Source organism: Phyllostomus hastatus, unplaced genomic scaffold (genome assembly GCF_019186645.2).
Source record: "Phyllostomus hastatus isolate PE091 unplaced genomic scaffold, TTU_PhHast_1.1 phas_contig_524, whole genome shotgun sequence".
Taxonomy (NCBI): domain Eukaryota; kingdom Metazoa; phylum Chordata; class Mammalia; order Chiroptera; family Phyllostomidae; genus Phyllostomus; species Phyllostomus hastatus.
This window is the reverse complement of record NW_025333900.1, coordinates 773,103-798,397: the sequence shown is the minus strand read 5'-3', so window position 1 is coordinate 798,397 and position 25,295 is coordinate 773,103. Positions and strand designations below refer to the sequence as shown.

At 36.6% G+C, this 25,295-nt stretch overlaps 1 pseudogene; it reads right to left on the bottom strand.

Annotated features, from left to right (window-relative positions):
- Positions 1-22,385: 22,385 nt before the first annotated feature.
- LOC123823956 lies at positions 22,386-24,862 on the bottom strand (annotated as a pseudogene).
- Positions 24,863-25,295: the final 433 nt, after the last annotated feature.

Sequence of the window (25,295 nt, the reverse complement as noted above, 5' to 3'; positions counted from 1 at the left end):
CAAGATTTTTGGTAACAGTATAAAATAACATTCTTAGATGTAAATATATAAATGATAAATTTCAATGTTTTTATGTTAAATAGTATATAGGGTAGTTAAAAAACACTTTCTTCTCTAAAATAATTGATGATTTAATAGATATTTGTCACTAAAACTTAATTATCAAATATCTCAAAATTGCTTACAGAAATAGTATGATTTTATACATTTTTATTTTATTCAACAGGATTATATGCAGTTTCCTCTTCCACTGATGTCCCCAACAAACAAGTCTAAAAAACTGAGAAAGGATATTTAATAAAATAATTTAATAAACTAAGTTAGAGAATTCTAAATTATGTCAACATATTATAGTTCTTATTTAAGTTGTTTTTCCCTAACATTAGTAGAAATACTTTTATCTTGTGAAAACATTTAAATATAAGATAACTAAAGATTACTTATTTTCTTTAGAATGTAATTTAGACTCAAATTTTTAATGAAAGTTTTCAAACTTAAAAATATGCTCATCTTTAAATAAAATATAATACAATATTGACAATAGTGCCTAAATTAAAATTGTAAAAATATGAAATTAAAATTATAATAAACTGTTAAGCAGTACATATTTATGCAACATAGGATAGTGTTAATAATTATTTGTGACAGTTGTACATCATTATACATATTTTTTAGTCATTTAAAATCCTGCTAATTCCAAAACATTTTTTCTAGTTTTATTAGCATCATTCACCCGGAATTTATAATGTTTATGAGTATTTCTCTAGTATTATGCATTATACTCTTGTTTTATAATATCAATGAAAGTTTTTTCCATCATATTTTATAAACTTATGTCTTTGTGCTATCAAATTCAAATGAACAGATATTTATTATTTATTTTGAAGAATAACTTCAACCACATTAAATGTTACAGAAATATGTAATTTTGAAGCATTTTCCAATCTACATTTTTATTTTACTAACTTCACAAAAATTATAGTAGTAAATCTATATGCTAATCATTTATATTCATATAATGAAACTTTTTTCATAACGGAACTTTTTTCTACTTTATGAATATGTTAGTAAAAATGTTTTTGAACAGATGCTTATAAAGACAATAAGGCAATCATGTCTATGAATACAAATAAATTCACAATATTTCCAATTGTAATATATCTACTTTCAAAATTAGAATATGATACATCATTCAGCAAAGGTTAATTAATTTTTAAGCAATATAAAAAGTAACAGATTTTTAAGAGTATTTTTACACATAAAATATGAGAAATCAAAGCAAGTAAATATAAGAATTCAAAGATAATGTGTAATTTTGGAAACATATTCCAAAGAAACCTATTTTAAGAATGAGACAAATGACTGCTCCACATTATCTAAACATAATGCAAATGGATAAACATAATGTAATTTTTCAAATTCTGAATTCTTTCCTGCCTGTAAAAAGTGGAACCAACTGATGAAAAGCCAAAACAAGAGAATAGAGAATTCCAATTCCCATGGTAGGCTATGATTACTTCAATTTATGCCTTATATAAGATTGGGGATAGGTCTAGGACTGTCAAGATTTCTCATGTATGCTTAAGATTACTTGAATATGACTTGTAATTCAGCTGGCATCTTTTAATAAGGTTCTGCATAGAACTTAGGCAGGGAGTCATATTGGTATTTGGGTGGAACAGAGTTGATTTCCAACTGGTTTGAAAAAGTTCTATTATTATGTCTAAAAACTTTAAAAACCACTTGATGGGATTAAGAGCAAATTGAACAATGGTCAGTGACCTTGAAGTCATACTTACAGAAATTATGCAAACTAAATCCCCGAGAGAAAACATTGAAAAAGAAAACAAATAGAGCCTTAGTGGCTTGTGGAATAATACTAAACAATCTAACATATATTAATCAGAATCTCAGGAAATAAAAAAATAAAATGGGGAAATGGAAATAATATTTAAAATAACAATGAATAAAAAATTTCTATTTAGATGGAAACTGTAAACTCACAGATTCAAGAACTTTAATGAACCCCAAGCAGGATTAACACAAACAAAATCATGCCAAGGTATATCATGATTGAATTGCTCAAAATCCAGTGAGAAAAATAAAGCCTTAAAATCAGCCAAAGGGAAAAATATATGGCATATTATCCACAAAGAACAAAAATAAGAATTACTTGTGATTTTTTGTCAGAAACAATGTGAGACAGAAGACATTGAAAGAAAATCTTCAAAGCACTGAAATAAAGTAAAAAAATGTCAACATAGAATTTCACATCCAGAAGAAACATCCTTCAATATAAAGGCAAAATAAATTTTTTATCAGTAACATAAAGGCCAAGAGAATTTATCACTAGCAAATCTGTACCATTAGAAATATCAAATAAAATTCTTCAGGCAGAAGCAAAATACAAAAGATGGAAATAGTTCTACAGAAGGATATAAAGAATGTCACAAATGATAAATATGTGAGTCAATGTGATTAAAGTTTATGTATCATAAGTGAAGCGATAATATTATTTGAACATACATTGTGATAACTTTAAGATGCATATTGTAAATCCTAGAGCAAACTCTCAAAAGGGAAAACAAAGAGATATAGCTAACAAGCCTATAGAAGAAGTGAAATGGAAAACTGATAAGTTATTTATCCAAAGAAGTCAGGGAAAGAGGAAAGAAGTGAAGAACACATAGGACATATAGGAAACAAGTCCCAAGGTGATAAACTTAAACTGAAATTTATTCATAATCACATTAAATGTATAGAGTCTAAGCACTTCAACTGAAAGATAGAGATTGTCACAATGGATAACAAAGCAAGACTCACCTATTTTCAGCTTATAGAAAATCATTTTACTATAATGATGCAGACAGACTAATAGCAGGAAGAAAAAAATAGGAAAACACTTACCCTAGCTGGTTGGATCAGTGGGTGGAGCGCCAGCCTCCAACCTAGAGGTCACTGATTTGATTCCCAATCAGGGCACAGGCCTGAGTTTCGGGCCAGGTCCCCAGTTCAAGGAATGTGAGAGGCAACTGATCACTGTATCTCTCACACACTGATGTTTCTCTCCCATTCTTTCTCCTTCCCTTCCCCTCTCTCTAAAGGTAAATAAATAAAATCTTTTAAAAAAAGTAAAATTAAAAAAATAAAATAAAAAGAAAAGTACCTATGTTAATATCAGAAAAGTAGATTTTAGGGCAAGTAATACTACCAGATATAAAAGAAATATTTCAAAATGATTAAAGGGTCAATTCATCCAGAAGATATACTTCTAAATTTATATTCAGTTAATATAGGTGATTCAAAATACATGAAACAAAATCTGATAAATTTGAAAGGGAAAATAGATAAATCTATATATACAGATCAACAATTCAATAATCCTTTCTCATTAATAAATAAAACTAGTAGGCACACAACCCTAAATATCAGTACATTTTGAAAAACATGATTAACCATTTGGACTGAACAGTTATAGAAGATTAAACCTAACAACTACAGAGGGCACATCCTTTTTAGTGCACGTTGAACTTTCACCAAGTCACACTATAGATTTGATCATAATGCATATCTCAATGAATTTAAAAAATTAAAATGATACTAAGTAGTTCTCTGCCTATGATAGGATTAAATTAGATATCAGTAACAAAAGATGTCTGGATAATACCCAAGTATTCTATAATCAAACAATAAATTACAAAATTACCCAGAACTGGAAAGAAAATTAGAAAATATTTTAGTTGAATTTTAATGAAAATACAAATATCAAAACTTGTGGGATTCAGCTAAAATGGTACTTAAAGGGAAATATATGTTTGATTGTTTGTATTAGAAAAAATCTGAAATCAGTGATCCACATTTACACCTAATAACTTAGAAAAAGAAAAGCAAATTATACTAAAAGGAAGTGGAAGGAAGGAATAGTCAAGATAAAAGCAGAAATGACAAAAAAGAAAATTAATAAGCAGTTTTTTTAAATCAATAAAAACCAAAGGCTTGTTCTTTCAAAATGAAATTGATAACCTTGAGCTAGAGAGAGAAGATACAAATTACCAATATAAAGAATGCAAGGGCAGACATCACTAAAGATCTTATAGACATTAATAGGATAAGAAAATATTATGAGTGATTTTATGTCAATAAACTTGATAGCAAAAGTGAAATAGACAAATTTCTTAAAAAGTATAAACTATCAAAACTCACTAAAATAATTAGCTAACCACTATAGAAATTAAATAGTTATTTTAAAAACTCTTTCACATTAAAATATTTCAGAAAATAGTGAAAAAGGAAATATTTCACAACTCATCTTTATGGGCCCAGCATTATCCTGATACCAAAATAAGTAAAAGAAAATACAGGCAATAAAAACTATAGACTAACACCTTTCATTACACAGAATAAAATTGGTTTTGAGCAATACTAAGTCAAAACTAACAATATACCAAAGAAAATACATTCTGGCCAAGGAGAGTTTATCTTAGAAATACAAGGGTGGTTTAAGACACAATTTAAATGACTGTAACTTGCTGTGTTAACAAACTATAAGAAAACATGATTGGTCCAGATGCAGAAAAGCATATTTAACAAAATTCATATCTTATCTTGATAAAAACTACCTGTGATGTAGGGGACTACCAAGGACATCCTCAATCTAATAAAGGCCATCCCTAAAAAATCTACACCATTGTCATACTTATTAATGGAGAATTAATTTCTCCCCAAGATCAGGAACAAAGCAAGAATAACCCCCTATCACTTCTATTCAATGTTGGACTGGAAATTATAGCCAGAACAATAAGACAAGTAAATGAAAGGCATACATGTGAAAAAGGATGAAATAAAACTGTCTTTATTAATGTATGATATTATTATATGTGCAGAAAATTTTACAGAAAATGCTACTAAAACATTTAGCAAGATAACAGAATATGAGGTACATATAAAAATCAGTTGTGTATACTTAGGGATAACTTTAACAAAATATATGTGAGATCTATATACTGAAAACTATAAAAGAGTACTCAGAAAATTTAAAGAAAATCTAAATAAATGGAGAGATTTCTGCTCATGGATTGAATGGCTTGATACAGTTAAGGTACCAATTACCCCAAAATTATCTATGACTAAAACACAATTTCAATCCAAGTTCCAATAGGACGTTTCAAATAAATTAACAAGTTGATTTTAAAATTTATATGGAAATGCAAAGATCATATATATTACCAAATAAACACTGAAAAAGAACAAAGTTAGAGAACTTATATTACTTGATTTTAAGATGTACTACCCTAAAGCTATAATAATCAAGAAAGTATGGTATTGGTGTAAAGAAAGATACACAGATAAATAAATAATTTAAAATTATACCCACACCTATTGGTAAATTGGTTTCAACAAAGGCAATTACCTAACACAATGGTGGAATGACCCTATTCAAAAGTGGAAATGGAACTGGATATGTATATGAGAAAAAAATTAACCCCAATCTTACCTTGCCTCATACAGAAAAATTTTACTTGAAATGCACAATAAACTTAAATGTAAAAATTTTTTAAACTTCTGGAAGAAAACATAGGGGAAAATCATCATGACCTTTGGGTAGGAAAAAGTTCATTAGAGAAAACACAAAAATCACTAACTGTAAAAGAACAAAATTGATAAATTGAATTTTATCCAATTTAAAACTTCAAATACTTAAAAAACATCATGCTAGACAAAATATTGGTATTTTATATATCTGACCAAAGACTTATGACCAGAATACATAAAAAAGTCTTACAGCTAAATAACAAAAAAGTCAAAATGTATGTACATATGCTTCAAAAATGAATATATATAAATAGTCAATAGCTCATTAAAAGCTACAGTCACTAAAAATATTAAAGTTAAAATCACAGTGCACTTTACAAACCACTTAACATGTACTGGAATAATGAAAATTTAAACTATTGACAAAAACCAGTCTCAGCCAGGATGGTACAATTTGGGAAAGTGTGGTTGTTTTCTATGAACTTAAATATGCACTTACCATAAGACCCAATGATTTCTTTCCCAGGTTTGTGCCCAAGAGAAATGAACACACATGCCAACAAAAAGACCGATACATGAATGTTCACAATGGTTTTGTTTATAAGCAACAAATATCAAATGACCATTGATAGGTGAGTGAATAAACTAAGGCATATCCATATAATGAAATATTACACAGCAATAAACAGGAATAAGAAAAAGGAGTAACTATTGATAGATAGAACAGCATGAATAAATTCTAAAAATGTGCTGAGTGGAATACAAAAGAATACATACTGTGTAATTTAATTTATATAGAATTCTAAAATAGGCCAAACTATGTTAGAGTGACAGAACGCAGATGAGTTAGTTGTTGCCTGGGGCTGGAGAGGGGGAAGATTGACTGCAAAGTGGCAAGAGTGAAATTCTGGGGCTGATGGAAAAGTTGTATATCATGATTAAAGAGGATGCACACCTTTATCAAAACCTATGGACTGTATACTTAAAATAGGTGCAGTTTATTGTATGCACCTCAGTAAAGCTGATTTAAAAGGAAAGAAGGGGAGGAAAGAAGGATGGGAAGAACCTCAGAAGGTTTACCTGATTTGCTGAAGACAAGGGCCCCAACCCAGGTCCTCTGATTCCCAATACCTGGCTTTCCCTACCAGACCAGATTGCCTCTGAATTACCACAGGGCACCTTTAATCATTAAACTCTTTAAATGTGGAGGGAAAAAAAATCACATCTTTTCATAAATTGTAAAGGTGCATCTGTTTCTAGTCCAACTTCCAAAATTTTAATTCTATCTATGTCCTAATCTCCTGTCAGGGCAACACATAAAACTAGCAAATGGCCCTGTGGTCGACCTGGTGGCCACCCATGGAGGTGATTCCTGGCTAAGTGAGCAGCCTGCTCAGAACTTCTCCTTCTCCTCTCCTTATTATTCTGCACTGCACTCTTCTAACTGCAAGAGCTGGTGCTAGGACTTTTGCTTTCCCAATCCATAGCCCAGGGCTTTTGCTAATATACTAGAAGCAAATATCTACAGTAGTGACTCTCACCCTCAGGGCATAGGTTCCAAAACCCCCAGTGGATGCCTGAAATGTCAGTAGTATTGAACCTTTTACATACAAACCTTTTCACTTCAAGGAAGCACTTATGGCTTCCCTCTGGCATATCTGAATGGCCAGCATCACTACCCTTGTGCTTTGGGACCACTATTAGGTAAAATGAGAGCTACTTGAACACAAGCACTGTGATAACAATGGATCTCATCATCAAGACAGCTACAAAGTGACTTAAGGGCAGGAGTATAAAAGCATGGATGAGCTGCACAAAGTGATGATTTACATCCTGGGCAGGACAGTGGGCAGCGTGAGATTTCATCATGCTACTGAGAAAGGCATGCAATCTAAAACTTATGAACTGTTTAGTTCTGGAATTTTCCATTTAATATTTTCAGACTGCAGTTAACTGCAGGTAACTGAAAGCACAGAAAGTAAAATTGTGAAATGATAGGGGGTTACTCTTCTGTGACTTAGTGGTGTTCAGCCCTATACTCATCATTTATATGCTTTAGAGATACAGGGTTGAAAGGAACATCGAATTCATTCCACATCTTCAAGGCAGAAAGACCTGCTGCTTTATCCTTTTCCAATTAACATATATATTTACTAGACTAGCAAGCTAACAGTACTCAGTCCTGAAAGCCTAGGTAGTTCATTCAGTGCATTTCACAGTCTCTTAACTGTATTTCAATATAAAAACGAGGAAAGCTAAAAATAGTGGAGGAAAGAGGGTGAATGTAAAGCACTGGTAAGGACGTGAATACCAGGATGAGGTAGCTTAGGATCTGAGCAATGTGGGAGACACCCAGGCATCCAGGAGAGGGCATCCATAATCAGGGAAGGAAAAACACCTAAAGCATACCTTCAATGACTCTAATATTCCCCCTAAAGCATGGGACAGTGTGGTTTGGTGGAAAGTACATGATTTTCAGAGCAGGCAGATCCTGGTTTGAGTGCTGTTTTTTTTTTTTTCTGGATGAATTTAGGTAAATGATTTAATGTCTCTGAACTTCCACTTTTTCACCATGCAGAAAATAGTAAAATCTTCCCTTTGGTATTATTAGAATTAAAGGGATATAACATATGAAGTCATAATAAATTCTGTGTTGCTTCCTTCCTTTCTTCCTTCTTTTCCTCTATCCTCTCTTCCTACATTTCCTCTTATTTGTCTACTAACCTTCATTTTTTAATTTTTATTTTTTGGTTGTTTACAGTTATAGCTGTCCTCATTTCCCCCACTTTACTCTCCCCTGCCCTACCCATCCCAACCTCCCACATTCAATCCTCCCCTATCTGTTACCTTTGTCTATGGGTCCTTTATACATGTTCCTTGATGACCCTTCCCCTTTCTTCCTACCTTTCTTGATGTATAAAATAGTAGAAATAGAAGAGACCCTAAAATTCTTTAGTGTAATGCCTTCCTCATACAAGCAAGAAAAACAAGAGACTTGCTTGTGACCCACTGCTGGCCATTGGCAATGCTGAGATCTCCTTAGTGGTGGAATCTTTCCCCCATGCCATGAGGGCTGGTGAATTAATAATCTAAGTTCCAATGCCCAAAATTTATACATGCATGCACTTGAAGGTCCAGAACCAAGAGGACATCAAGAAGGACAACTCTCTTATCTTGCATTTTTTACTCAAGAACACCAAACTTGACTGATTCCTATTTTAAAAGCTGCCCTGATGAATAGTTTATAAACCTCTGGTACTTTTATAACCCAAAGCCTTCTTGATGCCTCTCCATAAGCACCTCTGAGTAAATTCTGTGCTCTAGAAGGAAGCAGTGCCAAGAGTTCCCAAGACAGAGCCCTCAAATTCTTCAAGGTCCACAATTGTTCAGAGGTGAACAGTTATCATTTGGGGGCTTCCCCACATCTAGACCTTCTTCAAATTTTGAGAGAACTTCTATATTTTGTGAGTCTTCAAGGAAAGCTGGACTCTGCCAGCTGCAACAGAAGAAGAAGGAAGCAAATGTCCCCTCTCCCTACCCCGACAGCTAAAACTGGGTCATGTGACATGTCTTCTGCCAATCAGATATTCTCATCAGACCATGACCCTAAGTGAGTGATACTCAGTTTAAAGTTCAACGCAGTATCAGTAGGGGCAGAAATAAGATATTTATGACAGTAGTGTCTCAAGCTGTTTTTCTCAATTTTTATCATTACTGCTTTTGTAAGGATACAGTTTAGAAATCTTTCTCTAGATTGCCCTTCCATGAAATCTTAAGACAGCAGACACACAATATATAAGTACTGTATGGATGTCCATACTTTATACATAAAGAGTAGGATGCCTATCTGTTGTTCCCATGGAGGAAGGTGATATCACCCTGATGAGAATGCATGGTCTACAAGATGTGGGATCCAGCAGCAGAATATCCCAACTTAATGTTCCCATGTACTAATAATGGCAGTATATCTTATTCCCCAGGGTCTCTTGTCCCCTACCCATTTTCACAGCCTGGATCTTTATTCATCTGTGACTTACTGGGGATTTTTCCAACAAGGTCCTATCTTAGTTTGGATTTGCTTGGAAGCAGACTCTAAGACAAGGATTTAAGTGCCAGTAGTTTACTTGGGAAGTGATCCCAAGAAAAACCAGGAGAGTAGGAAAGTGAAACAGGGAGGAGAAGGAAACCAAACAATGGGCGCAATACCAAGCCAGTTACCATCATAGGCAGCTAGAGCTCGAGCCCATGAAGGTGCTCTAGGAAAGAGAATAAGGCATACACCAGGATTATCTACCCAAGGGACAAGGCAGCTGGAGAATTTGTACTCTAATTCCCACCAGTCATTGGTTGGGCGCTGCTGCCAAAATGCTAATTCACTGCCTTCCTAGTCTGCTGTACATGAGTAGTGCAGCTCTGGAGACCAGAGAAAGTCTTCAGGTAAAGAGATGTAAATGCTGGTAGCTGAAAGTCTGGTGTGTGTGTGTACTGAAATGAAAAGAAGGGTCAAAGGGACATAGTTAGGACACAGACATTGAAAGACAGATAAAAGCATAAATCGTGGACTTTAATCAAATATTTCTATGGCTATGTCAAAAGAATGGGGCTGAGGTAGCTGGAAAATAAAGCGGGGCTTGATCTGACATTAGTGAATTACACTATCAGATGAACGTACTCCAACATATTTCTTTTGTATGTGTAATGATACTAATTAAACAAGAGCTGAAGTGGAGATGTATGGAAAGATTTTGAGACCTCTGGTTTTTCCAGCCCTCAACCCACTCTTAGCCACCCCCACCTCTTGCCTTCCTTAATACCCCCTTCTTCCTGTATGATTAGGCTCTTCATGTCTGACCTAAGGACACTGCTACCTTCTTCCAGAGGCCATTAGTTACCTTGGAAGAGGGAGCAGATTCTCTTCATTCTCTATCTGCCCCCACCACCATTCATACACATTGATCCCTGATATCCCCAGAACAGTAACGAAAGTCAGAGCCCAGTACTTCCTAGGGGAGAAGGGAGATTTACCAAGTTGAACCCAGTAGGAGATTTACTCACCAAAAGACTAACAGGACTTTACTCACGTATAGATTGGCAAAGATCTAGGAATGTATGAGTAAAGGGATCCTGATGTTATTGATCAAGGGGAAACAAACATAATTTTGATCAGGATAAATATGGATACACTCACCACTTCTTTTCTTCTGATAAAACAGTTTCAATTGCAAGTTCAGTCTAGGGAAAGCAGAGATGTTAGAAATGGTGAGGTTCAGTAGAAGAAAAAATTCAAAGACATTGAGAGATAGGATGGTGGCTATAGTTTTAGCACTATAGATGATCTCATTGTCAAAGCCTGAAATACACACGAGTGAGGAAACACTAGCACCTTGGGAGAGCACATAGTGGCTATTCTCTGTGGGTGGGGATACTGGTAGAAGATGCTGACATTGAAAAAGGCTCCTTGATTATGATGAACATGGTAAAGTCCCAGAGTGGAAAAGGACAAGTAGCTACACAAGAACAGTCAGATACAAATGGTTACTGTTACCTCAATAGACATTTAGGGCTCATCAGAATAGACTGACCTGTAGGATCTTAGGGAGTGGTAGATTAATCATGGGGTTTCTTGCCCAACTTGATGTATATAACTGAAAAAAAAAAAACAACCGAGGTCTGGTGAATCAAGGCAGCTACCATACCAGAAAGTTAAAGCCATTTGTAAATCCCAGTCAGTTCACAGATCTACATCCCCTTTAGAAAGGAAAGAGAATGGCTAAAGAATCACTTTCTACCAATATTGCAAGTATATTCTGTGAATTTTCCTCCTAGATTTCCTCAAATATATTTGTGTCCACTTACATGAGTGACTGTACTGGGTCAAGGAAAATTCCCAAACTTTTCAGGAATAGTTGGACACTAGCTTTTAAGTCAAAAATACTAAAAAAGCAGGGGACTTAATAGAGGTCAGGTGATTAATACAATTATGGAGTGTGTGTGCATGTGCGTGTGTGCATGTGTGTGTTTGGCCATTTTTTCCCAGGGGAGAAATATAATAAACATAGAGAAGAAAGCAAAAATCGTGATGAGTTTTTGTTTATGTAACAGCACTGACTCTCCCCTTCCATCACTAAGTTCCTTACCTGCCCATATCTCAGTGTCTCAAACTCTCCAATCTCCCTCCAGTGTCAGGTCTGAACTTTCTTCTTATCTCTTCCTACTCTTTTACCTACTTAATTCCTCCTTATCTTTCCAATCTCAGCTCTAGGGAGGGTTACCTCCCTAAGGAAAGTTGCTTGCTCCCATCTCCCCTGGAATCTAAGAATCAAGGTCAACTTCCTTGCCTCAACAACCTCATGGAACCCTGTTGCTTTTTTTCAAAGTTGTTCCTCAGGCTGTTGTGCATTCACATGGATGAGCTGCTCAGTATCTGGGTCTTCTACTCTATGACAAACACCCTAAGAGTTTCAGCCTCATGTTTTTCTTCATCCCTGTATTCCTGGCTCCTAAGTACAATGCCTAGCATGGCAGGCACTCAATAAATATTTATCAGATGATGAATAGATAAGTGAATTACATGTGTTTTTATTTTTAAAGTGTCATAATAAATAAATATTCAAATTCAAAAAAGAAAATAAAATCTTATTTTATTAGTGTCAAAGTTCAAAATAGAGGCATTTTTAGAGGCATTCTGTGGAAAAAATACACGGAAATAATTTTTATAGATGTGCTTTATATAGTGCATGACTTATTTACATATTTACATAAAACTATATTATTACCTACTCACACTGTCTCAGCATCACATATTAAGACATACAGAAATATGAATAGTTTGATACAAGCTTAGGTATATTTTTAAATAATTTCTTTAAATTGGAATGAAAATAGCCATCTTCCCAGTATTGTACACTAACATAATTATATGTGATTTGTTAGGCAAAGTATTTTGAATACTTCATGATTCCACTTTATGAGGTATCTACAGTAGTCAAATTCATAGAAATATAAAATAGAATGATGGTTACCAGGACTGGGGTGGGGAAAAGGGGGAGAGAGTTTCGCTTTTGCAAGATGAAATATTTTTCAGGAGCTGTTGAAAAATATTGTAAATATATTTAGCACTACTGAACTGTAAACTTAAAAATAGTTAAAATGGCAAAACAAAAGAATTCAAATTTGGCATGAATTGGTCAATATTTTTCAATATTTTTTGCCTGGCAGCACTTTTTTCTGGTAACTACGAGCAGAGGAAGAAAAACTATCCCCCTCAGCACACAGGTCTGAAGGTGTAGGTGGACCCTTTTCAAACAGGGCCTGGATCAGTGAGGTTCCGTTCTGATACCCCTTTCCCAAAAAGGGCAAAATGTTAACCATGGTATAAAAGCAGACTTGGGATCTGGGGAAGAGAATATTGTGCAGTGAGCAGCAAAAAGGGGAAAACTCACCATCCTTCATTTCAGCATCCTGTGCATTTGCAGGCCTAGAAAGAGCTACGGGAGGGTTTGTGGGCAGACAGACTGGATTTTAATTGGTCTACAAAACCCTAATAAAGCTTTAAAGTCTTTAATTTCACCACACTTCCCTTTTAACAAACTTGAAGGAAATAACTCACCCTGAACTGCACCAGCGTACTGCCAAAGAACCACCAAATAAGAAAAGCACATTTCCTGAATTTGGGTGAATGAACCACACACTCACTTAAAAGGCCTTTTTTTTTTTACCCTAACAGAGAGGATGCAAAACTGTTATTTTTCTAATGAAAACATTTAGTGCCACCTGCTGGCAAAATTCATTCTGACTTCTTAGCATTCACATAGTATAACTATCTTAAACAAGCAAGATAGTAAAAAACCCTGATATAACTTATTTGGTAAATTTTTGAGAATATAAAAAATTTAATTTTCATATTTTTTATTGAAAAGAATCCCTTCTGGGATACTCCACCATTTGAGGCAATATTTGTTTCTACACACTTGTCTTTCTGTTCATTTTTAAGCTAAAAGAGGGACAAGTGAGAGAAGGAGAAGGAATTGCTCAGAAATTCTTAGGCCCCTTTCATCCCTAACATTACTAGGATTCTAAGGAGGTTCAAAATGTTTCCATTGTAAACATTTGGCCCGTGAACACTTATCCAGTTGGTTAGTTTTCACTCTAAGAGGAGTCTCAAATTCCATGTCCTTAGGTAAAATATAAATAGACCCAGTTAGTCCCTCTGATGTTTTATGAACTGGAATTGTACTTCTTAACCTACCATTCATTCCTGAGTATGAGAAAAACAAGAGCAAAGATATTTAATGTCTGAACAAGCTCAAGCATTGATACCAATTTAACTAGCCAGTACAATTAACACAATTTATGTTTCAGAGTAATTCACACCCTTGTAAGTCACTGTGTTTAAACATCTGCACATAAACAAGCCACATGTATGGAGAACAGGAGAAAAAGTAATTTTCTTGGAAATGTGTTGGTTGATTAATTTCATACTCCAAAGGAACATTCACAGTAAAGGTGTTACTGAGTGTGCTGGCCCCAGTTTTGCTGACTATAGGAAATTTGATTCTAAGTATCAGCCAGTGCAGGAAAACATCTACAAGACTTGGCAAAGTGGCAGTGTTTCATGCACTGGCCAGCTTATCACCAGAATTTAAGTTACTTCAAAGGGAAGAGCGCCTGGAAACAGACCAGCAAGAGCCTGAAGTGTCTGAAAGATCTTCTAGTTCAAGCCCCTTTTTTTACAAACCAATCAGTGGAGGTCCCAAGAGTTTAGATGATTTTTCCATAGGCAGAGCTAGAAGATATAGATGATAGACAGATAGGTAACAGGTGAATGGGTGGATGGATGTGAGGTCTCCTGATTTTACACTTTCTGCTTCTTCCTCATCACCATGCTTACTGTAACCAACATCCTGCTGCAGGGTGATGCAAAATACAAAGGTGATGGGAGGAGTGGCAAAAGACACCTATAAGTATATGTAAAATACATTACTTGGACTGATGTCTTTCTCCTTTAAAGAAATAAATAAAGCCCTTATGTGAAATAAAGGGATAAGTGAGAAAACAACTCAGCTAAGCAGAGGGCATGCAGCAAAGCAAATACTGCTGCCCATGTTGTTGAGCAAGCAGTATGTGCCCAGGTCCTTGCACACACTCTCTTCAGATCCCATAAACACTATTCAAAATAGCGTGATTACGTCCATTTCAAAGGTGATTTACTAATGCTTAGAAGGGTAAATTACCCACCATCAAGTGATAATAAAGGGCAGAAACACACTTGAAACCAGGACACCCTAATCCCAAACCCTACCACCTGCTCACTTCACCAGGCTTCCTTCTCCTAGCACCCACAGCTACACACATTCTTATGTGAGACCTGGATAGGAAAAGGGGCAGAGGTATGTTCTGCTTCAAGAACCTCAGAAGGTGCTGTTTCTAATAAGCCAAATTAATACACAGGGCTACTCCAGCCAGTGTAACCTGGTTAGATGTAGAGCTCAACATTTGCCTCTAAAATGTGAACTATTGACTCAGGGTAAAAACTTCATCAAGCATGAGTCATGGAGCCTAGCAGACCTAGTTTGTTTTTAGCCAAATGTGTGTGTGTGGGGGGGGGGGGGCAGGGGGGGGCGGAGGGGGGGGGCATTTTTGCCAGCAAAACATGTCAAAGAGGATGTAGACTTACACACTCATCTGCCTATTACAGCTGCCCCAGGCATCCCTGGCCTGACAGAATAGGGTCTGTTTCCAACCCTCACATATCCCTAAGGAATGTGATCTTTGCAGAGATCATTGACAGGAAATGACCTTGAAAAAGTTACTCAGTGTCATTCCTTGAATGTTCTGCTGTCAGCTCCTAAAACTGTCAGGAATGAGGTCATGAACGTCTCCTTCAGCTGCACAAACAGAGGTCACTGAAGGATTCCAGGAAAGAAAAAAGTAGTAATCACAGTCAGTCACAGTGGACCAAATATGGCAGCACCGGTAGGCAGCTGCTTGGGATTGTGATACAGTCAACTTCAAGATCAAACTCTACAGCTGCCATTTTCCAGGGGTAGGGTAGTGTATCTAATGCCTCAGTTGCCCATCTTCTTGGTGGACCTCAGGGCATGATATAAGTAGTCAGCCCTTGATAAATGCTGCTTCTCATTCTTTTTCTCTCCAACCCACATAATAAGGTTAGAATCTCTGGCGCCCTCCTGAAACAAGAACTGTGGCCCATACAAGGGGCTCACCAGTGCAGCTTTCCTGTCATTCAGGTCATGCTGATGCTAAACTGGAGCAAATCTTGACATTTAATCTAAAACTGTTTGCATCAGATTCTCAAAGGGATACATTCCCTCCCAGAGGTTTAAGAATAACTATTATAAATTCTTCCACACAGTTCCCAGAAGCTCCCTCCTCTGCTTAGTAGCCATCACCACTTCAGTTCAAGGTCTCATCACTCTCCCCAAGGACTGTGGCACCTCCTCACTGTCTCTCTGTCTTCATTCTGCTCTCACCACCCCATTCTCTACACTGCTACAGGAGAGAGCTCTCTGACATGTCAGTCGAAGAACGTGGATATTATTAGTTGTCTCCTAGCATCATTTCCCTGTCTTCTTTCAAACAGATCCGAGATTTTATCGATACCCATAACTCCCTCCTTTCCCTGTTCCTTGCAGGGAGCTATCCCTGTCCCCATCTCCTCAAGTGGGTCTGACTGGTCTAAGAGTCAGTACATTCACTTTACCAGTGACTGGTTTAGTATTGGTCCACATCTTAATTCTGGTCAATGACATGTGAGAAAAGGTTTTCAGCTATCTCCAGGATGTGAATGTTCTTCATCATACCTATCTGTAGATCATGAAACATGCATAACTTTGTCATAATACTATCACAATGACTTATTCATTGACATGTTTTGGTCCCTACTGAGACTCTAAGTTCCTAAGTAGATCTTTTCTTATGCTACTTTTCATCCTATTCCTAATAAAATACCCAGCATATAATAGGCTCTCAAATAACTTTTGTTGAATGAATGAATAAATTAATGTTATAAACTATTCATAGTGGTGAATTTTCCTAATGTGCTTTCTAATAGATATGAAGATCTTCTATTACAGTTCACGAAGAATATCCACATGCTGATTATGTGTGGCTACAAATCCTCATCTGTTGTAGCTGCATTTTTTTCCAGACCATGATGGCAAGGCCAGATTTCAACCTTCTTTCCTAATTAGGAAATGGTTCCTATGTGACACAAGAAGACTTCTCAACATGATGTTATAATCACAATGCATCAGGTTTTTAGGACACCAAAGACAAAGAGACTTTCAACACCCTGTCCTTCTCAACACAGACAATACTGCATACAGGTATATATCATCAAAATCAACAGGTAGTCCAGAAGGGATCCTTGTAGCACCTGCCCATGAATAAAGTAGATATAAGGTGTAAGGCATACTCCCCTAATCACCAAAAACATTAAACTAAAAATCCTTCCTGTCCCTATACAGTCCAGAGGACAAATTAGCAGTGGTGTATACAGACTGCCATGGAATCAGTTGCAATTAAGAAGCAGTAACTGAGTTTCTATTCCTGTAATTACAACTTGTCTGGTGTGGACAGACAGACCCCTCATTGTGTCTGGAACAATCGCAGCATTCCAAACATAAAGCAAGCCAAAGCAGCACACCCCAGGGCTGGCCCTTTCAACAATCTATCCCTCAACAGCTCCTGGCTGCAGCCAGCTCGAAGACCCAGTTTCCTGCCATTGTTCTCACGTTGAGCCTGGAATTCCATCCAAATGGATTTGACCTTTTTACTAAACACCATGCATATTTCCCTGATTAGTATATTCCTGTGTTTAGATGGGAAGTGGCAGGACTGGGGGAGGTGAAGCGAGAAAGACAAGGAAATAAACAATTTCATTCTACTTATGCTAGAATGATAATAATGTGGATGAAATCTGGCTTCATCCACAAGCGTAATAAAAATGATCACTCATACACAAATACACATACATCTATGAAAAATCTTGTGTTACGCTGAAAGTAACTGCATACCTGGCTTCATTAATAAATGGTTATCACTATGGGGACTCTATTTATTACAAACAGGAAGACACAGAAAATTACAAAAAGTAATGTCTTTTGAAGGATATTATTTCTTCTCATGGTGACCCTGAGTAGGGGCCTGTAGGTATTAGGTAACTGGGGTAATCCCTATAAGGGCCTACAATGCCTTCTGACACCACATCCTACTTTTTGGCTGCTTCCTCTAATGCTACTGCTTCTATCCATTTTTACTGCCCTATATATCAAGTTGAAACTATTGAATATAGATTGGTCCACAGATGTTCTATTGAAAATATTTTATGATCACATATATATTATTTATAAATGTCCCAAAGGCAGTAAAAAAATTCACCATTTAAAAAACTGTGACATTATCAATATTTATATGCTTTAAAAGACCATCAGAAAATTTAAAAGACAACCCAAAGGGTGAGAGAAAACTTTTGCACATCATGTATTTTATAAGGGACTTGTTTCCACAATACATAGGAAACTATTACATCTCAAGACAAATAACCCAATTAGAAGTGGGCAAGAATCTGAATACACATTTCTCCAAAGAAGATACAAATGGCAAACAAGCACGTATAAAGATGCTCAACATTGCTAGCCATCAGAGAAATGTCGATCAAAACCACAATGTGATATCACTGCACGTCTCTAGGATGGCTTTAATAAAAAAAGACAGATAATAACAAGTGTTGGTGAGAAGGTGGAGAAGTGGGAACTCCCATACACTGCTGATGGAAAGGTAAAGTGATGCAGTGCTTTGGAAAATCGTCTGACAGTTCCTTAGGGAGTTAAACATAGAGTTACCATGTAATTCAGCAACTCCACTCCCAGGTATATACCCAATAGAAATTAAACATTTTTCCACCCAAAAACTTGTCATGAATGTGTTTAGCAACATTATTCATAACAGCCAAAAAAGGAAAACAACCCAATGTCCAACAACTGCTGAATGGAGAAATAAAATGTGGTATAAGCTATACAATGGAATACTACTCAGCAATAAAAAGAAATAAAATACAGTCATTCACTGACTAATGCTGTTTGGGTCAGCAATGGACCACATGTATGACAGTAGTATGCCATATAGCGTAGATGTGTAGTAGGCTACACCACCTAGGTTTGTGTGAATACACTCTGTGATGTTTGCACAACCACAAAATTCCTAACAATACATTTTTCAGAATACCTCATCATTGTTAAATGGCACATGACTGTACAGAAACATGTTACAACATGGATGAAACTTGAAACCTGCTAAGTAAAAGAAGCCAGTGGCAAAATACCAATATTTTATGACTGTGTTTTATGAAATGTCCAGAATTAATAAGTGATAGAGACAGAAAGTAGGTTCGTGGTTTCTAGGGCTGAGGGGGTAATGTATCTAAACAGAAATGAAAAGAAAATTAAGAAATGGAGAAATGAAAGTATTTGGGGCTGAAAGCTAAGGAGTGTGGGGTTTCTTTTTTAAGGTAATGAAAATGTTCTAAAATTGGGCATGGTGATGAATGCACGACTCTGTGAACGTATTAGAGCCCATCAATCTGTAAACTTTAAATGAGTGAATTGTATGCTATGTGAATCATATATCAACAAAACTTTTTTAATTGTAAGGTTAATTAAATGCTCATAATTTGCTGGCAAATTTTATTAAAAGAATATAGGACTTAAACCCAGAATTTCTGCAGTCTTGTCCTAATATTCATCCTTCTCTAAACAGCTAAGTAACTAGGGTAAGTCTCTTAAGTCTCTGACCTTTGTCCTCCTCTGTAAACGAGGAGGGTACACACATGTCCTCTGAGGACCTTCTTACCCCTGATTCTTTCAAGTAACAATGACCTAACCAACTGTGCTGATAAAATCATCTGACTGTCCTTTGAACTCTCTGAACTTATATTTTTTTCTTGTTTTTTAAAATTCTACCAAAAATGCCACTGGGTAGTTAAAATAATAAATTAATTATGTTTGATTTCAGTGAAGGAGAAGTGTTTTAAATTAGCATGATAGGCTATTTCTGTGTTATGAATTGTGGGACTAACTAGTGAAATCTCAGGGTGCTCTGTGCAGGGTCTGAAAAGCCCTTCCTACTCATTCTAAATAAGACCTATCAGTTCTCCTCTCCCACCGATGCACTGTTACTATTTCTAAGTGCCTTTCCTGTATGATTTTGAGTGTGTTACGTGGCTAGCCCAGCACCACATACACCTACAGATTAATCCTAGCCTGTGGGTGAATCATCTCATGGCCTAACTTATTTTTTGAACATAAATTTTGTTATAGTTTTGAATTTGGGGGACTTAATGATAGCAGGGATAGGTACTATCTTCACCAAACTGCCACATAAATCACTGGCCTGCTTGACACAATGTAATTCAGCCAATACTGGCCACAGAGAGTGGGAAGAGGGCCTCTGGTCTCCCAAGTCCTCACTTATGGGTGACAGGGCTGCAATAATGTTTTCCCTCTTTCCATGCCCTGCCCCTTGGCTCTGTTCCAAAGGCATCCTTTCCCCATCAGAACAAATATTTATCCTCTTAAATTATAGCTTCAGTTCAAACCCTAACAACACTAATATCTTCTTTCTCTAAAATCCATTGTCATAATGGTCCTGAGCATAAAATACACAGAATAGGTCACTAGTTATTTAATGTCTGTGAAATCAGCATCTGAAACCAGTTGTCGAGGTCAGAACTGAGTCTAATGTTTCTCTTCTATCCCCCTAAGTATCTAGCACAGTCACAACAGACATCCATCCCATAAGCATTTAGTTGGCTTTGCTAAACACTAAACTCAGAGAACACCTATAAAGATGTGGTCAACACCAACATCCTGAGACAAGTAAAATGCTGACAGTTCTCAAACAGATTTCTGAAAATGGGAATAGGAAATTTCAAGAAATGTGGTGATGCCAGGTAGAATCTTTCTCAAGGTACATTTAAGAATTTCTGGAAATAATGAAGTCATCACTTTCTCTAATTTATCTACTGGGGGCAGGGAAAGGGGTAATGCTTCTGTCCAATGTTTCCATTAATTCTGTCCAGAAATAAGATCTCCATCCATCTGTGCCCCTCTCTCTCCAGTGTTTTAGATCAAATCTTCATCTACACTCTGAAGACCTCCTCTAAGCTTTCATTTTATACTTGCCTTTTCAACCCTTCTTCACCTCACCAAATCCTCTTCTAGAGTAGTCTTTTTTCCTCACACTGTTTTCTGGAGTAATAAAAATGCTCAGAGTCCTTGTAAGTAAATTCTGTGTTACATTTATAATTAGCAGCCCTCTGAAAAATAGGATTATTGCAAATTACTTAATTCAATTTGGTCGTGGGTAACTTTTAGAGTTTTGTTTAGTTTTGTAGATTACAGTAGCCTTCAAGAACCTTTGAGTGGGCAATAAATAGCTTTCCTCTGCAACCTTGTTAGTAAATCATAATGAAAGCAAGTCTTAGGCCAAATTCTCATACACAAACAGACACCTATTTGATGAATATTTATTAACAAAGTAGGCTCAGAACAATTTATCAACCAGTTCTCTAAACACAATAAAATTCCAGCTTTTTGTCATCTCTTTAGATGCCCCAAACATGTACTGTAAAATGTTTGCTCAACCACCACAGCTACATTCCTGGACAAGATCCAAAACATTGTAATAGACACTATCTCATGTCTTAAACCAATGACTGGATGTCAGGCCAACTGGAGCTCAGGTTAAAATATCCCCAGAAAGGGCAGGCCCATGGTTGAGTGAATTCTTAGCCTTGTTCATTCAGAGAAAAGGTACCTCTAAACTCTACTTATACACCTTAAATCTCTATAATTTTACCAATGAGAATTAAGTAACAAGACACTATTTTGATCAATGACACCACATTTGTTGATACCTAATGCAATAAAAGCAAAGCAATGGTAGTTGAACAAGGAAGTCTTGTGAAAGATATGTCTGGCCCTTCTGATGTAACCCTAGCTGGCCACCTCCTTACTAGGCATTCTTTTTTTTAAGATTTTATTTATTTATTTATTTATTTATTTTTAGAGAGGGAAGGGAGGGAGAAAGAGAGAGAGAGAGAAACACCAATGTGTGGTTGCTGGGGGCCATGGCCTGCAACCCAGGCATGTGCCCCGACTGGAATTAAGTTGAGCTTCTTTGAAAACACTTTGCATCATTTTGTAAAGAATTTTCTCACTCCATATTTATCTTTTAAATGATTTATAAAAATCTTATTTTTTTCATTTTTTATTTTAAAAGTGAATATTTAATTTATCATTACAATAATAATTGAACATTAAAAACAGAACCACATTAGTAGCTTAAAATTATATTAATTTTAGTTTTCTTTGGAGAGGGCTTTTTATTGCTAGTTTTCTACCAAAAAAAATGATGCTAGGAAAATGTATTTAGAAGACAAAAATTCTGTCTGAATTCAAGTCTAAAATACTTAAAGGAATTAAAGGTTTTAAAGACCTAAATTGGGTATTAGCAATATCTCATCTGAATCCTAAAAGTTTGACTTACTGTGACAAACATTACATATTGTTTTAGAAAGATAGCCAATAAATTAACAACTCGACATTGTCTAGAGACTGGCACCCCAGATCACTGTGACTATTACACCTGTCTGTGGTCCATCCACTACCACCTCTTTTTTCTTCTGATCCTTCTTAGCTTCCATCTGGGCAACTCCAAAGGGACTATGAAAAAAAAACAGATGCAGAGATGGATGCCCATTTCTCCTCCTGTTCCTCTCAGCATAGCAATTAGGCAAATAATCAATGAGAAAAAGGTATATAAACCATACCTTATAATCCCCACAAGGCCTCACTCAATTTGAAAAATTGTTGTTCTGTCAAATATGCTAACATTCCAATAAGGTATTTATAACACAGAATGTTCATTTTTCTATCTGTATGGGCTGAAGCTACAGGTGTTGAAACATGAGCCAAACTTGTGGTTGATAAATGAATTTTGAAATGCCTACAGAGATATAAATAAGTCAACTTCCCCTTGGGTAACTTCCCCAGGTGTTTTGTGGACCCTGTCTCAACAAAGCTTTTGAATACATTGCATGTATGGCATAAGAAACATCCACACTTTGAGGGCTACAGAGTACAGACCAGAAATTCAGTAATAGTTGTATAATGGTCCATTTTGCCTGCAGTCTACATAGCAGCCATCCAGGAAATATTAAATGCATTGATTCATAAGAAGCTGAAATAAGTCAAAGTTTTCTGAAATCAGGTTCCAATTATGGCTGTATTGATCTCTGCTCCATTTGCAAGAATAAGGGTAGACAGGTGAAATCTTCTCAGTTTCCAGAAGACTGTTTTCAAATATACCTCAGAACCAACCAGTCCACAATACTTCACATTCTGTTCTCAGATGGCAATTGAATTTTTGACAGAACTGGACAAGAAATACTTCAGGGTCTCCTTGTGTTCCTTTCACTGCTAGGAAGGTAGAGAAAATCACTTCAGTGTTGAAGTCTTATCCCACTTTCCACAGCAAGTCGCATTTTGCTTTTTAGCAGCAATAAATGCACTCAGAGATTAGTGTAGGAGAATTTATATAAGGGAATTAAACTATGTAAAGTCTGCTGTTTATGCAGGAATGCAGCCTTTTGAGGATCAACATCTTCCACAACTGTGAACACTGGGAATTAACCTCCCAGGTGTTGGGACAAATGAAGTCCGCTTTCTTACTCTAATTGTTTCAGCAGAGGGGTGGCACCTAAAGTGTGGCACTTTAAGTCTTGAGGTTGCACTTTATTTGGCAGTCGATTCTGGTGCATCCTGAGTTCGTGGTCAATAAAGCAAACGTTGCGATGACGCTATCACTCATTCTGGCTTAACAAATCATTCTTCGAGTCTGGATCCAAACCTACATGGAGACTGAAATTCCCTGAAGTGAAAAAACTGCCCAAAAGGCAGCTAAGAGACCAGAGGAACACCTCGCCCTCCCAAATTCCCTCATGCTCCAAAACAAATGGGTCACCAGGGACACAAAAGTACCGAGTAAGGAGACCTTGCTCCCTCATACGCCAGGTGAGCGCTTTGACTTCACTGGAGGGGCATTTCCTCCTGACCCAGCTACTTCCTTGGCGACTCTCACTACTTGTTCCTCTGCTGCGGCAGTTTAAAATCCTTTTCAGCTCGCTCTGGAGCCTGAAGGAAAAAGTCTCCCTGGCACTGATTCCAAATCAGTGAAGCAACTAAGGTTGCCATTTTAACTGAGGGTGCTGTCAAGATACCTAATCATTTCCTAAGTGTGTAGTGGTTGGTCTTCACTGGCAGGAGTGTCCAACCAGCCCAGGGTAGCTATGAATGCAGCCCAATACAAAATCATAAATTTACTTAAAACAGTGTAAGTTTTTTTTTATGATTACATGTTTGCAATGTATTTAATGTGTGGCCCAAGACAGCACTTCTTCCAGTGTGGCCCAGAGACACTGAAAGTTTGCAGCTCTTTTCTATTGGTGGGAAGCTTTCCTTCCAATTTCACACCATAGTAAGCATGGTGGCAGCAACTCCGCTCTAACTGTTAAATGTTTTCACCTTTACCTTAGAAGCTTATGGGGTTGTTTGAAGAGCACATAGCAACCTCCCACCCCCAACCCTGGTGGGATAGAGATTTGCACGTGGGTTCCAGCCTCAGCAAGCTTTATATTTTATTTCCTTCTACTTTCTTAAGATCTGAGGTCCAAAGAAGATCCAAGGTTCGAAGCCAGGGTTGGGAGATTTGAAACTGAGGCGGAGTTCCTCCCTGGATTCTAATCTAAATCTGTTTTTCTTAAAGGTATGCTTACGTGTGACAAAATGCTGGCACTGTACAAGGCAAGCCTGTGAGCACAAGGAGGGCCTTCTGAATGAGTAATGATGATGGAATGTGGATATCCACCTAGTGACATAATGTCCTTTAACCAAAGTTGGGAGCAAAGGGACTGTGACTCCCCAGCCTGGACTCTCCACTTCACCTAGCAAAAAGGTTGTGCTTGGCGATTTTTTCCCATACCACTCCAGTTACACACTGAAAAGCCTTAAGGTCTTAAACTTCTGTGGTTCAGGGAGCACTTTGAGAATATCATGAAAATCTCTTTAATAAAAATGCACATATGCACATGTGCAACATAATCTTTATATACCATTTCAGAGAGTTTATAGACCTGGTAATTATCACCACTACCACCAATTTCATCTGTCAATCTCCCAGAATCCACCGAAGTGGTCAATAGATCACCCTTGAACTGCCGAGTTTCATCTTCAGTAAAATCTCCTGTCATAGTAGTCCATTGCACTCCATTGCAGTACTCCGAGAGGAAATGAAATATCAATTATGGAAGCACATTGCAATTGTGGATTATAGTATAAACACACAGTGATTCTGCTAATGAAATTAACCCAAATTTAGGACAGGCTTCCTTCTTCTGTGCTTTTCTTGGACACTACTGTTGCCTGATACCGAGTCTGCTCAGACTCTTCTGTGTTTTATCAGAAACAGACAAGCAACACTTTCCTTAAACTGCTCTCTGCAATGATGGAAAATGAGTAAACTTCTCCACTCTTGAAAAATCTCCTCTTGCCTCTGACCTCTCAGTTTTTCTCCCCTGCCCATCCTGACCCAGAGCTGTCATAGGGCCCTGAGTCCCTGAACTGATGAATTAATAAACACGGTAAAGTAATGTGGTGTTTATCTCTAGCAGTATTCCACATTTT